At 40.3% G+C, this 12,519-nt stretch overlaps 1 protein-coding gene and 1 long non-coding RNA gene across 3 annotated transcripts in view; both read right to left on the reverse strand.

The window, feature by feature from the left end:
* LOC128119762 (translation initiation factor IF-2-like) overlaps positions 1-12,519 on the reverse strand; it is a 45,526-nt gene that overhangs the window by 5,358 nt on the left and 27,649 nt on the right. The window lies entirely within an intron of this gene.
* Positions 6,109-12,474, reverse strand: LOC128119763 (uncharacterized). Its single transcript, XR_008221667.1, has 2 exons — positions 7,511-12,474; positions 6,109-6,407 (listed from the first exon to the last, which is right to left on the reverse strand). It is a non-coding gene; the product is annotated as an uncharacterized LOC128119763 (long non-coding RNA).

The following is a 12,519-nucleotide window of genomic DNA, read 5'->3' on the forward strand; positions in this document are numbered from 1 at the left end:
GACTCTTTTGCCTGCTCTTGGGACCCTTTTCCTCCTCCTGGATTGTCTCGCCCAGCCTTGTTATGAGGGTTTATGCCTTGTCTTATTGTAACTTGTTATGCTGTGTTCGGTTAACATCCCTGGGAGGCCTGCTCTTTTCTGAAGGGAAACAGAGGAGTGGAACTGGGAGAGAGGGGAGGTGGGGAAGGGAGCTGGGAAGATTGGGATGAGGGGAAACTGCAGTTGGGATGTAATATATGAGAAGAAAAAATAATTTAATAAATAATACTTTGCACAATAATAAATATAAAAAATTTAAAGAAAAAAGTTCTAGCTTAATATAGAGCAAAGCTAAATGGCCGTTGGAGTTCATCTTCGTTGTTAACTTGACTGGGTTTAGAATCACCTAGGAGACACACCTCTGGGTCTGATATTGAGGGTCTTTCCAGAGTGGTTCAACCATCCTGAATGTGGGCAGTACTGTCCCATGGGCTGATGTCCCAGACTAAATCAGAATGGGGGAGAATAAAGCCATTTAAAAGCAAGCCTTCAGCAGGACATGGTAACACGTGCCTTTAACCCCAGCACTTGGAGGCAAAGGCAGGCAGATCTCTGTGAGTTCGAGGCCAGCCTGGTCCACAGAGTGAGTTCTGGGACAGCCAGAGGTGTTACACAGAGAAACCCTGTCATGAAAAACAAGCAAATAAACAACAACAAAAAGCAAGCATTCATCTCTCTCTGTTACCTGATCTGCTGCACTGTGTGAGCAAGTAGGCTCCTGCCCCCTTGCCTTTCCAGTGGCAGTGGACCACACCATCAGACTGCGAGTCAGAAATAAACCCTTCCTCTCTTAATTCATTATGCTGGGTGCTGGCAATCATAGTAAGGAAAGTATCCAATGCGATGGTCACTGTTAATGTGTTGAGTTTGTGTATTCCAAAATCTCCGCAGCATGAATGTGTGTACATGCCAGAAGCAAGGCAGCATGATAAGGATTGGGATGTTCTGGTTACTATTTGATGGCTTACCACGGACAGCTACATTATATTAACTTACTTTACCATCATAACAACTCGGGAATTTTCTCCCTTTTGGAAATGAGAAAATAAAGGCTCTAAGTAGTTACTGCAGCAGCGAAAACAGCGAAACTCTATCCCCATGTATCGAATACCAAACTCTGTGCCTTCTCTAAACCACTGTATCAACTTTGTTATGTCGACTAATTTACATTAAAAAACTCAAAAAAAACAAAAAAAAACTCATGAATTTGTCTGACTATAAATTCACCAAAAGCCTTTCTCTGAAATTCAACTAAATTATTCAGTCACTCAACTGCCTAGGATGGTGCCGTTACTGAGCAAGCCTGGGTTACATAACAAATTCAAGGATAACCTAAACTCTAGAGCCAGACTCTGAAAAAAAAAAAGGGGGGGGGGGTTGCTGAGATAAAGTTCAATGGTAGAGTACTTGCATTCCATGCTTAAGGCATGGGTTCAATTCCCCAATACTTACAATATTTACAAATTGGATACCTTAGCCAGGCATGGTGACACATGCCTTTAATCCCAGCAGTAGAGGGGCAGAGGCAGGTGGGTCTCTGAGTTCAAGGCCACCCTAGTCTACAGAGCAAGTTCCAGGACAACCAGGGAGGGCTACCTAGAGAACCCTGTCTCAAAAAACAAACAAATAAAAACCAAGCTGGATACCTATGGGATTAAGTTTTAAAATATATAAGAAATCCAACTTCAAAAAATTTAAATAATCCAGATTTTTAAAGACAGTTTTGCATTACTCCAAAAATGATATTCAAATCGTCAACAAATATATGGGCAGGTGCTAAAAAAAAAAATCACTAATCATCAGGGAAATGCAAATCAAACCATAATGTTACTGTACATTTATTGGCATGCCTGGAACAAAAAAAGATAAAATATAAAATGTTGGAGAAAAGGAAAGACTTGCATATAGTTTGTGGGAATATAAATTTGGGGCAGTCATTATTTTATTTCTTTATTTATTTATTTTGGTTTTTCCGAGACAGGGTTTCTCTGTGTAGCTTTGCGCCTTTCCTGGAACTCACTCTGTAGCCCAGGCTGGCCTCAAACTCACAAAGATCTGGGGCAGTCATTAAAGAAAGAAGTATGAACCTTCTTCAAAAAAAATTAAAAATAGAGCTACCATAGGGTCCAAAAATTCCACATCTGGGTATATATCCAAAGGAAATACAGTAAGTATCCCCACACTCCTTCTATCATTATTCACAAAGGCAAAATGTGTGGACACCAAAATGCCCAAGAACAAAGTAAATGGATGAAGAAATGTGATGTGTGCATGCTGGATGACGTGTTATTTAGACTCAGTAAAGAAGGGAATCCTGCCTTCATAATGAAGGACCAGATGCTAAATGAAGTAAGTTGACACAGAAAGAGCAGTACTATATGAGTTCATTTGTGTGTGGTCTGTAAAATAGCTGCAGTTACAGAGGCACAAAATAGGATGGTGGCTGTCAGAAGGAGAGAGGGAGAATCAAAGGGGAAATTGATAATCCAGAGTAAAGTGTATACGATGAGTAGTAACTTTTAGAGATCCAAAGTACAACATGGAGGTCCCAGTTAACAATACTTCATTCTACATCCAAAATTTATTAAGAGGTTTCTATGTGAGTTTGGTGAACATGTTAAGCTCACACACAGTGAATACATAAGCTCACAATGTATGCATATGCTGAAGAGTCAAGTTATGAAATTAACTCTAGACAAGTTCATTTTGTCAATTATATTGAAAAGGTGAGAATTTTAAAATCGTATGTGTATGTATGTATTCATGGGTACGTTATAAACAATTTGAATACCACAATGTCAGCAGATCTGAGGAACATAACTACAAGAGACATCGTTTCTTCTGTAATTATTATTTCCTTACAGTTTTTCAATGATATCAATTTATAATCAGAAAACAAAAGCTATCAGTAATGACAGTGGTAGGTATCTGGGGGATGGGGTTGATTTCTGGTCCTTGCTCAGGGAATTTTTGGAGTGTACATGTCTACACATGCAAAGAGCTTTTTGACAGGCTCCCAGAGCAAATTCAATTAATCATCAGCACCTGCCCAGCATGGGAACTATGAGGAAGATGATGCTTCACTACGTAGGAGGATAAAGGGAATCGAATCCGCCTGAAATGAACTAGGACAACAAAAATACCAGGCTCTAGTACTATTAACTGGTAAAGAATGTGACGATCATGGAGGTAAAGAAGTCTGTCTTTTGGTACTTGTTGCACGGGTTCCGTGATTGTGTCTAGATTGACATTGGTGCAGACTTCTATGTGTTTAACATGGCTTGAAACACTAATTGTAAAGGCATCAGCCTTTAAATTTTTTACTAAAAATCATCAGTGCGACATTCCTCATATCTAAATCCTTGAACTGTTTAGAGCTCACATTTAAATGTTATTTTAGGATTTGTTATTTAATGTGTGTGTGTGTGTGTGTGTGTGTGTGTGTGTGTGTGTGTGTGTGTGTATGTGCACCTAAGTATGTGCACCATGTGTGTGCAAGTGCCAGTAGAGGTCAGAAGAAGGGGTCGGATCCTATTGGTTAAAAAATTAAGGCACCTCCACGTAGTTAAAAGGGAGGTTTATTTTGCGGGGTAACTTACAAGTGAAGGGATAGGTTACAGGGTCTGGGGAAGGTGTAGTGCAGTATGGCAGTGTTCTCTTGAGAACTCTGCTTGGTCTACCTCCAGCATCCAGGGCCCAGGAACCAAGAGAGCCAGCCCATCCAGATCTCGGATCTTCAGGGCTCCTCTCTCAGCTCCGCCTTGTAGGCATAACAGTTACCAAAGCCTCAATGAGGGTGGTACTTCCAGATCAAAGCTAGAACGGCTACCCACTACAGGATCCCCTGGAAGTAGGAGTTGCAGGCAGTTGCTAGCTGCCTAATGTGGCACTGGAAACTTAACCCAGCTTCTCTGGCTGAGCACCCGATGCTCTTAACCACTGAGCCATCTCTCCAGCCCCTAAATATTATTTTGTAAATACATTTTACTAAAATATTTATAAAATGTGTTCCTTTGTTCTTAAATATCTGAATAAGATCTTATATTTTCTTCAAATGTACTATAATGAATATCCACTATGAGACTAATCTACAGTATGAAAAATTACCACTAAAGGGCATAAGAATATTTTGCTTGATGTAATCTGTGATTCTCGTGTTTCAAATTTATGAGAGACACTTGACATTTGGAGAAGCATAGATTAAATCAAGCAGGATACATTTGCGAGCCAAACTCGGCTATGAAATGCCAGTTTGTAAACCTACTATAATCAAACACAGTGGAACTGAACTTTCAAGGTCACTTAAGAGTACAGTTAAAATAGATGCCTGGGTGTTTGCTACTTTCCTTGTCGCTATGACAAAATATCGGACAGAAACAACTTGAAGGGAGGAAGATGTAATGCGGCTTGCAATCTTGTTTGCTCCACCATGGTAGGGAGGGCCTGACCCAGCAAAGTCACTCAAGTTAGGGTCGGGGAAAATCAATACAGAAAGAGAAGGGGACCAAAAGGCTACAGGGGGAAGGAAGGAGAGAAACAAAAGCAAAAAGATGGATGTGGCAACATAGAGACAAAAAGGAAGAGAAGATATAGGGAAGATATAACTTACGCCATGAATTGAACATGGGATGTTCCTCAAAGGCACGAGTGTCGAAATCTTAGTTCCCACCTTGGGGTTGTTGGGAAGTAGTGTAATCCATAAGAGGTGAGCGATCGTGGAGAATCTGGTCACTGAGTGTGTGCTTGAGGAGTACGGTCCCATAGCCCTTTCATCCATAGCCCATAGCACCCGCCTCCTCCTTCCTTTCCATGCTCCCGGCCACGGTGAGATGAGCAGCTTACTTTACGACATACTTCATGCCATGCTCTATTGCCTTGCCCCAGAGTCAAAGCAATAGGACCAGTGGGTCATAAACTGACGCCTTTAAAATGTAAGCCAATATAAGCTTTTCAACTTCATAGTTGGTTGTCTCAAGATACTTTTGCTATAATAATAGAAAGTTAACATACTATCTTACAAGTTTCTAATTTCCCTGAGAGGGAGGATATAAACTTCTTGATATGATTTCTGTGAGTTTTTTTTTTTTATCTATTTTTATAATTGTTTTCCTCCAGCTCTTTTGATTAGGACTTGGCTCTACAAATAAACAGATTCTTATTTTTTTTAATATTCCCAAGTCATCACACCAATTGACCGCTTTCTGTGTACCAGGGAGTATACTGCATATGATTCTACATATTGCATATGCTCACATCACTGAGCTTACAATTCTGCCTTAAAATTCTGTAAATGGAGTGTGATCTACAATATTTGAGTCTGGATAATATTAGCATAAATATTAGCATAGTGTTACATAATAAATTACTCCCTCCAACAATTAGCAGCTGAAAGCAGTGCTAAACGTTTCTTATTCCAAGGTGTCTACAGGTCAGAACTTTCAGAACAAACTAGATAGATGACTCCAGCTCTAGGTCTGATTGGTCACAATCAACACATAGTCATGTAACGGTTTTTCTTGGGCTGGAAGATCTTCTTAAGACAGTGTCGTCTTGTGTTCAGCAAGCAGTCCCTTGCTACACGGACATCTTCATAGGACTGTGGCGGTTATCAGCCTGTGGGTCATGACAATTGGAAACACAAATTTCCAATGACCTTAGCAACTGAGACACCGCTCCTACAAAATCACAGTTATGAAGTAGCGAAATAAATAATTTTATAGTTGGGTGGGTCACCACAACATGAGGAACTGTATTAAAAGGTCGCAGCATTAGGGAGGTTGAGGACCACTACCCTAGAGCAAATATGTAATCCTGAAAGAGCAGAACAGAAATCGTACTGCTTTTGTGGCCTAGGCTAGGAAATGACTCTGTATATCCTTGATTTTCTATTGGTTATGTAGATCAGGCTTTTTCAAGGGCATGAGTGATCTACAACGATGTCAACATTAGGAGTCAAGAATCATATGAGGGATCATTGAGGAGGCTGGTGGTCATCTACACCTTCACTTGTGAGTTACTTTTGTGTCACTGTGTCCAAAAAAACAAAAAAACAAAAAAGCCTGAAAACAATTCAATGGGAAGACTTATTTATTTTAACTCATCATTTCAGAGGGTTCATCACACCATGACAAGAAGGGTGTGATGGAACAGGACAGCTCACATCACAACAACTAGGGTGCAGCGTGGAGACTTCAGTCCATGGTCACTTGGCCCTGTGTTTCTAGCCCTAGAGTGAGGTAGTCTTGGGTATGTTGGTCCTGGGCTTCTTCCTTTCTTGGTTTAAGGGCTTTCTGACAGCATATTGATGGACATCATCTCCTTTAGAGAGACTGAGGTTTGCTTTCTCTGTTAGCTCTTCTGGATCCCAACTGCTGAGGCATAGTAGTATCTGTCAGTTCAGGAACATCATATATATATATATATATATATATCAAAAATAACCAGATCGAGAACACTCAGATTGGCACCCACAATGCACCCCAAACAGATTTTTATTTCCTGTCTCCAGCTCTCCTTGGTCTGTGAGGGGAATGCCTCTTACTCAATAGCAAGGGCACTCTGGCATGGGTGAAGACCTTGCTTCATAGGAATACCTTGTTTGCCATTCTCATCACACCTTGGACCACATAACCCTTCCATTCTTCAACCGGAGCTTCAGCAGCAATGTCTGTGGCCATGAGCTTCTCACAAAAAGTCTGAAGTTTGCATTCACTATCTACTTCATGAGTTTCTGACAGCCAGTGGCTGGGAAGGACATATCAGCTTCATCTTAACCAGCCAGCTGACTAGGAGGCACCACAGAAAAGAACTCTTCCATATTTCTTAATCCAGTCATGTTGACAATCAGAATTAACTACCGTTCTAGTCTGTGGGGAAGGCTTTGCCCTGGAGGAGATGGGAATGGGGGGAGGGGGTTGGGGGGAAGGTGAGGGGGACGGGAGGGGGGGAGAACAAGGGAATCCGTGGCTGATATGTAGAACTGAATTGTATTGCAAAATAAAAAAAAAAAAGTCTTGGGAAAAAAAATTTTGAAAAAGAGATAAGCAAAACTAGGTTTTATTGAGGATTATTATTTATTATAAAATGTTTAATATTGCCGGGCGGTGGTGGCGCACGCCTTTAATCCCAGCACTCGGGAGGCAGAGGCAGGCAGATCTCTGTGAGTTCGAGGCCAGCCTGGGCTACCAAGTGAGTTCCAGGAAAAGCGCAAAGCTACAGAGAAACCCTGCCTCGAAAAACCAAAAAAATAAAATAAAATAAAATAAAATAAAATAAAATAAAATAAAATGTTTAATATTGCAACAGGAAAAGCATCATTTGAATATGAATGTGACACGTTTCCTGGGTACATCGACATCTTAGAACATTAAGTAGTCTGTCCTTGTCTCATTTGGTAATGAAGCGCACTTTAGTCACAATACATTTAAGTCTTTTTAGTTATAGTTTTATGAAATTAAGCAGTTCTTACCACTGTCATAGTCAAAGTTTTATAGCTGTGAAGGGACACATGACCACGGCACCTTTTATAAAAAGAAAGCATTTAATTGGGGCATGCTTACAGTTTCAGAGGTTTAGTCCAGTATCATCATATTGGGAAGCATGGTGGCATGCAGGTAGTGTAGAAGAGACAGTTGAGAGTTCTACATCTTGATCTGTAGGCAGCAGGAACAGAGAGACACTGGCCCTGGCTTGAGCATTTGAAACCCCAAACCCACCCCCCAGTGATACACTTCCTCCAACAAGGTCACACCTACTCCAACAAGGCCATAACTCCTAATCCTTTGAAATAATTTCACTCTTTAAGTATTCCAATATAGGAGCCTATGAGGGCCATTCTTATTCAAACCGCCATATAATTATCATCGTGATCAATATGAAAACTCACTGAAAAATGACAGTTTATTCTTCATCCATTTTATTCCTTTATTTCTCTTGTTCAAGCAAGAGGAAATATTTGTCTTCAGCATTAACTTAGCATGTGAGAAATCTTTACAAATGAGAAAACAACACTCTATCCATGGCCAACTCTAGAAATGAAGTAACGTTGAACTGTGATAGAAGTTTGAAGATAAAACAACTCAGAGTATTCCAGTTTAAAAGTAAAGAAGATGGCTATAAAAGTACACAGATTTTCACACTTTCCTGTCTATCAGAACCAATTGCTCTGATGGCGTGGTAACTAGTAGTCCTCTTCCTGAAAGATCAGAGCATTGCTGTGGTTTTCATGAAAATGAAGAGATGAATGGGGTCGAGGGAGTTTAGCCATTCAGAGCACACGCTGCTCTTCCAGAGGACTGGAATTCAGTCCACAGCACCCATGTCAGGTAGCTCAAAAGTCCCTGTGATTGTAGATCCATGGGATCTGATGCCCTCTCCCGCCTCCTAACACATTTGTGGCATACTTTCATAGATATACATACATACATACATACACACACATAGAAAAATAAGTAAAGAGAGAGAGAGAGAGAGAGAGAGAGAGAGAGAGAGCCAGACATAGTGGTGGATGCCTTTAATACTCAGGAGGCAGAGGTAGGCTGAACTCTGTGCCAGCCCGGTCTACATAGAGATCTTGTCTCAAGAGAAAGAAAGAGCCTTATACATGCCAAGGTTTGTGCTTAACTGTGCTAAAGGAAATGTAGAAATCATTTACTTTCCCAGACATAAATATCTTGCCTGTTTTCCTACTATAGAAAACTGAAGTCATTCTTATTTATAATCTCAATTTATTCATATTTTAATATATATATATATGTGTGTGTAGTAAATATAATTTATACACCCTACTAGCATTTTTTTCATTTTTTGAGTATTAACGAAACATAGAACTTTGTACATTGTTAGACTCTAGTAGTGATACAATAGTTACTAAATAGACATTAAAAGAATGACATGGCTACATAATTTTACTTACGATAATAAAAGTAAGGTGAATAAAGACAACGTTCAAAGGGATTAACTTGGAAGTAAATTAAAACAAAAGCAAAATCTCATATAGAATAACTACAGAGTGTGTGTGTATGTGTGTGTGTGTGTGTGTGTGTGTGTGTGTGTGTGTGTGTGTGTGTGTGTTAAAATGAGTTAAAGGTAAGGTATGTACAATAGGGAAAATAAAATTAGGAAAGACTAGCAAAATGTGGAGAATGCTCAGGGTAAACAGAAAGCTTTATAATTTGAAAATTCGTGTGAGTTAGTGAAAATCAGGTAATTCACCCTGGAGAAATTTCTGAAATCGAGCCTTCTGTCAGAGTCTCTCTCCTCATGATACAGGCTCAGCACAGCATTCTTAAAACAAGCAACATAGCAGTTTCACAAGCCCATTTTTCAAAAGCCATGTTCCTAGCAAGCACAAAGTTCTTCATCAACTTCCGTTTTACTTTGCACTTAATTCAGTTCTCAGCGTTTTCTCAGGAATGGTGAGTTTTCGTTACTAGCAAGTGTGCGAGTCCACCTAATGAACGAGGAGATGCAAATCTATACAAGTACAGAAGTGATCCGTTCACAGGCAGTGTGAAAAATGAAGCTTTCTAAAAAATCAGAGCCTGCCATCCATCATCCACTCAGAAACGATGACATGCTCTTTCTGGTTTCAGCAACCATCAACCATTAAGCTTAATTGATTTCTTGCCCCTCCTGTCCATCTGTACTGTCCTTGACCTAGCCAAGGCTGTCTTCAGCCATCATCCCAGTAAAACTACAGCCCTGCTTCCTATGATCCACCCAGTGATAGAAATGGCATCAGGAATTTGCTCCCCTTCCCCAAACACTGTCTACTGTTGCTACAGAATTTTCATATTCATTTCCTTAGAGCTTTTTTTTCCCCTCTATTTCCCAGAATTTGACCTCTGTTTTTCTTCCAAAATCATCTTCTTTTTTGATGCAGATATTGGCTGATATTACTCTCCCGCTAAGAGGTCTTAAAGGGCTCCCCAGTGCCCAGAAACCAAAATAGCAATTGCCAAAGCCCACTGCCGCAGAACAGGTGGTGTAAGTGACAGAGAAATAAAGCAGATCAGCCGGGAACTGCTGCGGAGAAACAGCAACAGAGGCTGGAAAATGTAGCAAAGTACTCGGAACTCCCTGCTCTTCACTGCGGAGAAATAGCTACAGAGGCTATAAAATGTAGCAAAGTACTCGGAACTCCCAGCTCTTCAGGAGAGGCCAGAAGTTCTGTTTTGATTGTTTGTTTGTTTTTTAATAGTTTTTCCGGCTTTTCTTTCTTCCTTCTGTCCTTCCTTCCTTCCTTCCTTCCTTCCTTCCTTCCTTCCTTCCTTCCTTCCTTCCTTTTGAGAATTTCAGACTTATTAGGTTATGTAGACACGTGTGCGTATATATATGTACATAAATATAACAATAAAACTAAAGATGAGATCATAAATTTGGGTGAGGTAGGGAAAAGTTCTGATTTTTAAGTGAAAGTTTCTAATTTTACACTCGATCTTAGCCAGAAGGAGAAGTGAATAAAATTTCTGATTTTTAAATGTTGATATTTAGTTCCATATTTTAAGCACAGCATGAACCTAACAAAACACTCCCGAAAGCCAGAACATAATCAGTTGGTGGACTATGACCTGATAGAATTAAACGCAAATTACTAAGCCTGGCAGAAAAAGGCTTCATATGGTTTATTTCCTGCCCACCTTTTCAAACATCTCTCTCCAGTCCTTCCCCGTCAAAATCCACGTGTGTTTCCACTCTGAACTGTTTTCACGTCAAGGGGTGGTTTTACTAGATTTCGTGTTTTACTCCCATCCTCAGGCAGATATTGCATATTCTCCTAACACCTCAGTCAGTTCTCACACGATAAATTGCCGCATGAAAGGGTCATCTTCCCCCAGAAGCCACTCATACCTTACCATCCCCCTCCTTTCCCTGGAATAGATGTCCAACGGGACTTGAAAGCATTATCCCAAGTGAAAAAAGAGAAAAAGGAAGAGCAAGTGTATGTGGGGTGCTGCTGAACTTTAATGTTATATATGAACTTGAAGTGGGGGGGGGGGTCTAAGAAAAACTACATAGATAATAAGGAGGTAATAAGACAGCTAGAAATGAAATCGTGGAAATAAGATGTGGTGATATTTTATTTTTGCTGAAACGTGGTGATATTTTATTTGCATGTTAATAAAGTTTGCCTGGAGATCAGAGGTCATAGCCAGCCATAAACAGAAGTCAGGCACACGCCCTTAATCCCAATCACATAGAGGGCAGAGTCTCTGTGTGTTCAAGGACACAGCTGAGCGTGGTGACACATGCCTTTAATCCCAATAGTAACCATAGAGACCTGGAGGTCTGTACAGACAGGCAGTGATGAGGAAGAGAGGTGGCTGGGCTTAGAGCCAATGAGAAGGCAGAAGAGCAAGGCAATAAAGGCACAGGTTAGACAGGAAGAAGCTGGTTCTCTTGGGAAGCTACGGCGACATGGTGAGCTGAGGTTAGTTGGTGGCCTTTCGCTATTTCTCTGATCTCTACAGCTTTCACCCCTATATTTGGCTCTGTGTTTCTCATTTGATAACAGTTTACAAATTCGTCTACCACAATAAGACATTGGCAAAGAAAAAGAAGTGCTCCTTAGAGGCATCTGAAAACAACAACAGAGTTGGAGGGACAACTAGAAGATTGAGGTTTCTCCTCATCTCATGGAAGATGAAGAGCACACTTCAAAAGAGGGACTATAATCATGGCTAAATACTAACAAGTAGCCTTTACATTTTGCACCCACATCAGCATCCATCCTGACAAGACCAGTCTCTAGGGACTGGTGGTTGTAGAATCAAATTTGATTAGGATGGGGGAAGCACAGAACGTAAGCAGTGGAAGCCATAAATATATCATCAGGGGAGCCATTGGCATTTGGAGAAAGTTAATTCATGGTGGCTTGGAGAATCCCAATACATTACCCATTATTTAGAATTCCTCTAGCCTCCTCACAATAACAACAGTAATGTTCCACACTCATTTTGATTACTATAAATAGCTTTACCTACATTTCAAATGCATCTTAGGCCATGACATGTACCATTAGGAAAATGTAATGGTCTCCTCAAAAACATTCTCCCCCCCACACTAGTTTCTTATTAAAATTTCATGCCAAAGGACAAGGGATGGAAATATAGCCTAGATATATAGCAAATATATAGCAAATATACACTTGTTTCAAAAACATGAGGACCAGAATTCAGAAAATAGAATATACATAAATGCAGAATGGATATGGCAGCCCACCTTATTATATTACCAATATCTGATAGTAGTAACAAGAAATCCCCAGAGGAAGCTGGATAGCCATTTTGGTGAGCTCTAGCTTTGACTGACAGGAATTGCCTCAAAAGGAATAAACTGGAGAGCAATGGAAAAAAAAATTCCAACATCAACCTCAAGCCCTTCACATACACTTTAGTGGTTTGGAGGAGGAATGTCTCCCACAGGCTTATGTTTTGAATATGTAGCGAGCACATACCCCAGTTACGGGGGAGGAATAAT

The sequence above is a fragment of the Peromyscus californicus genome, unplaced genomic scaffold, assembly GCF_007827085.1.
Source record: "Peromyscus californicus insignis strain IS unplaced genomic scaffold, ASM782708v3 Scaffold_24__1_contigs__length_46423439, whole genome shotgun sequence".
Lineage (NCBI taxonomy): Eukaryota > Metazoa > Chordata > Mammalia > Rodentia > Cricetidae > Peromyscus > Peromyscus californicus.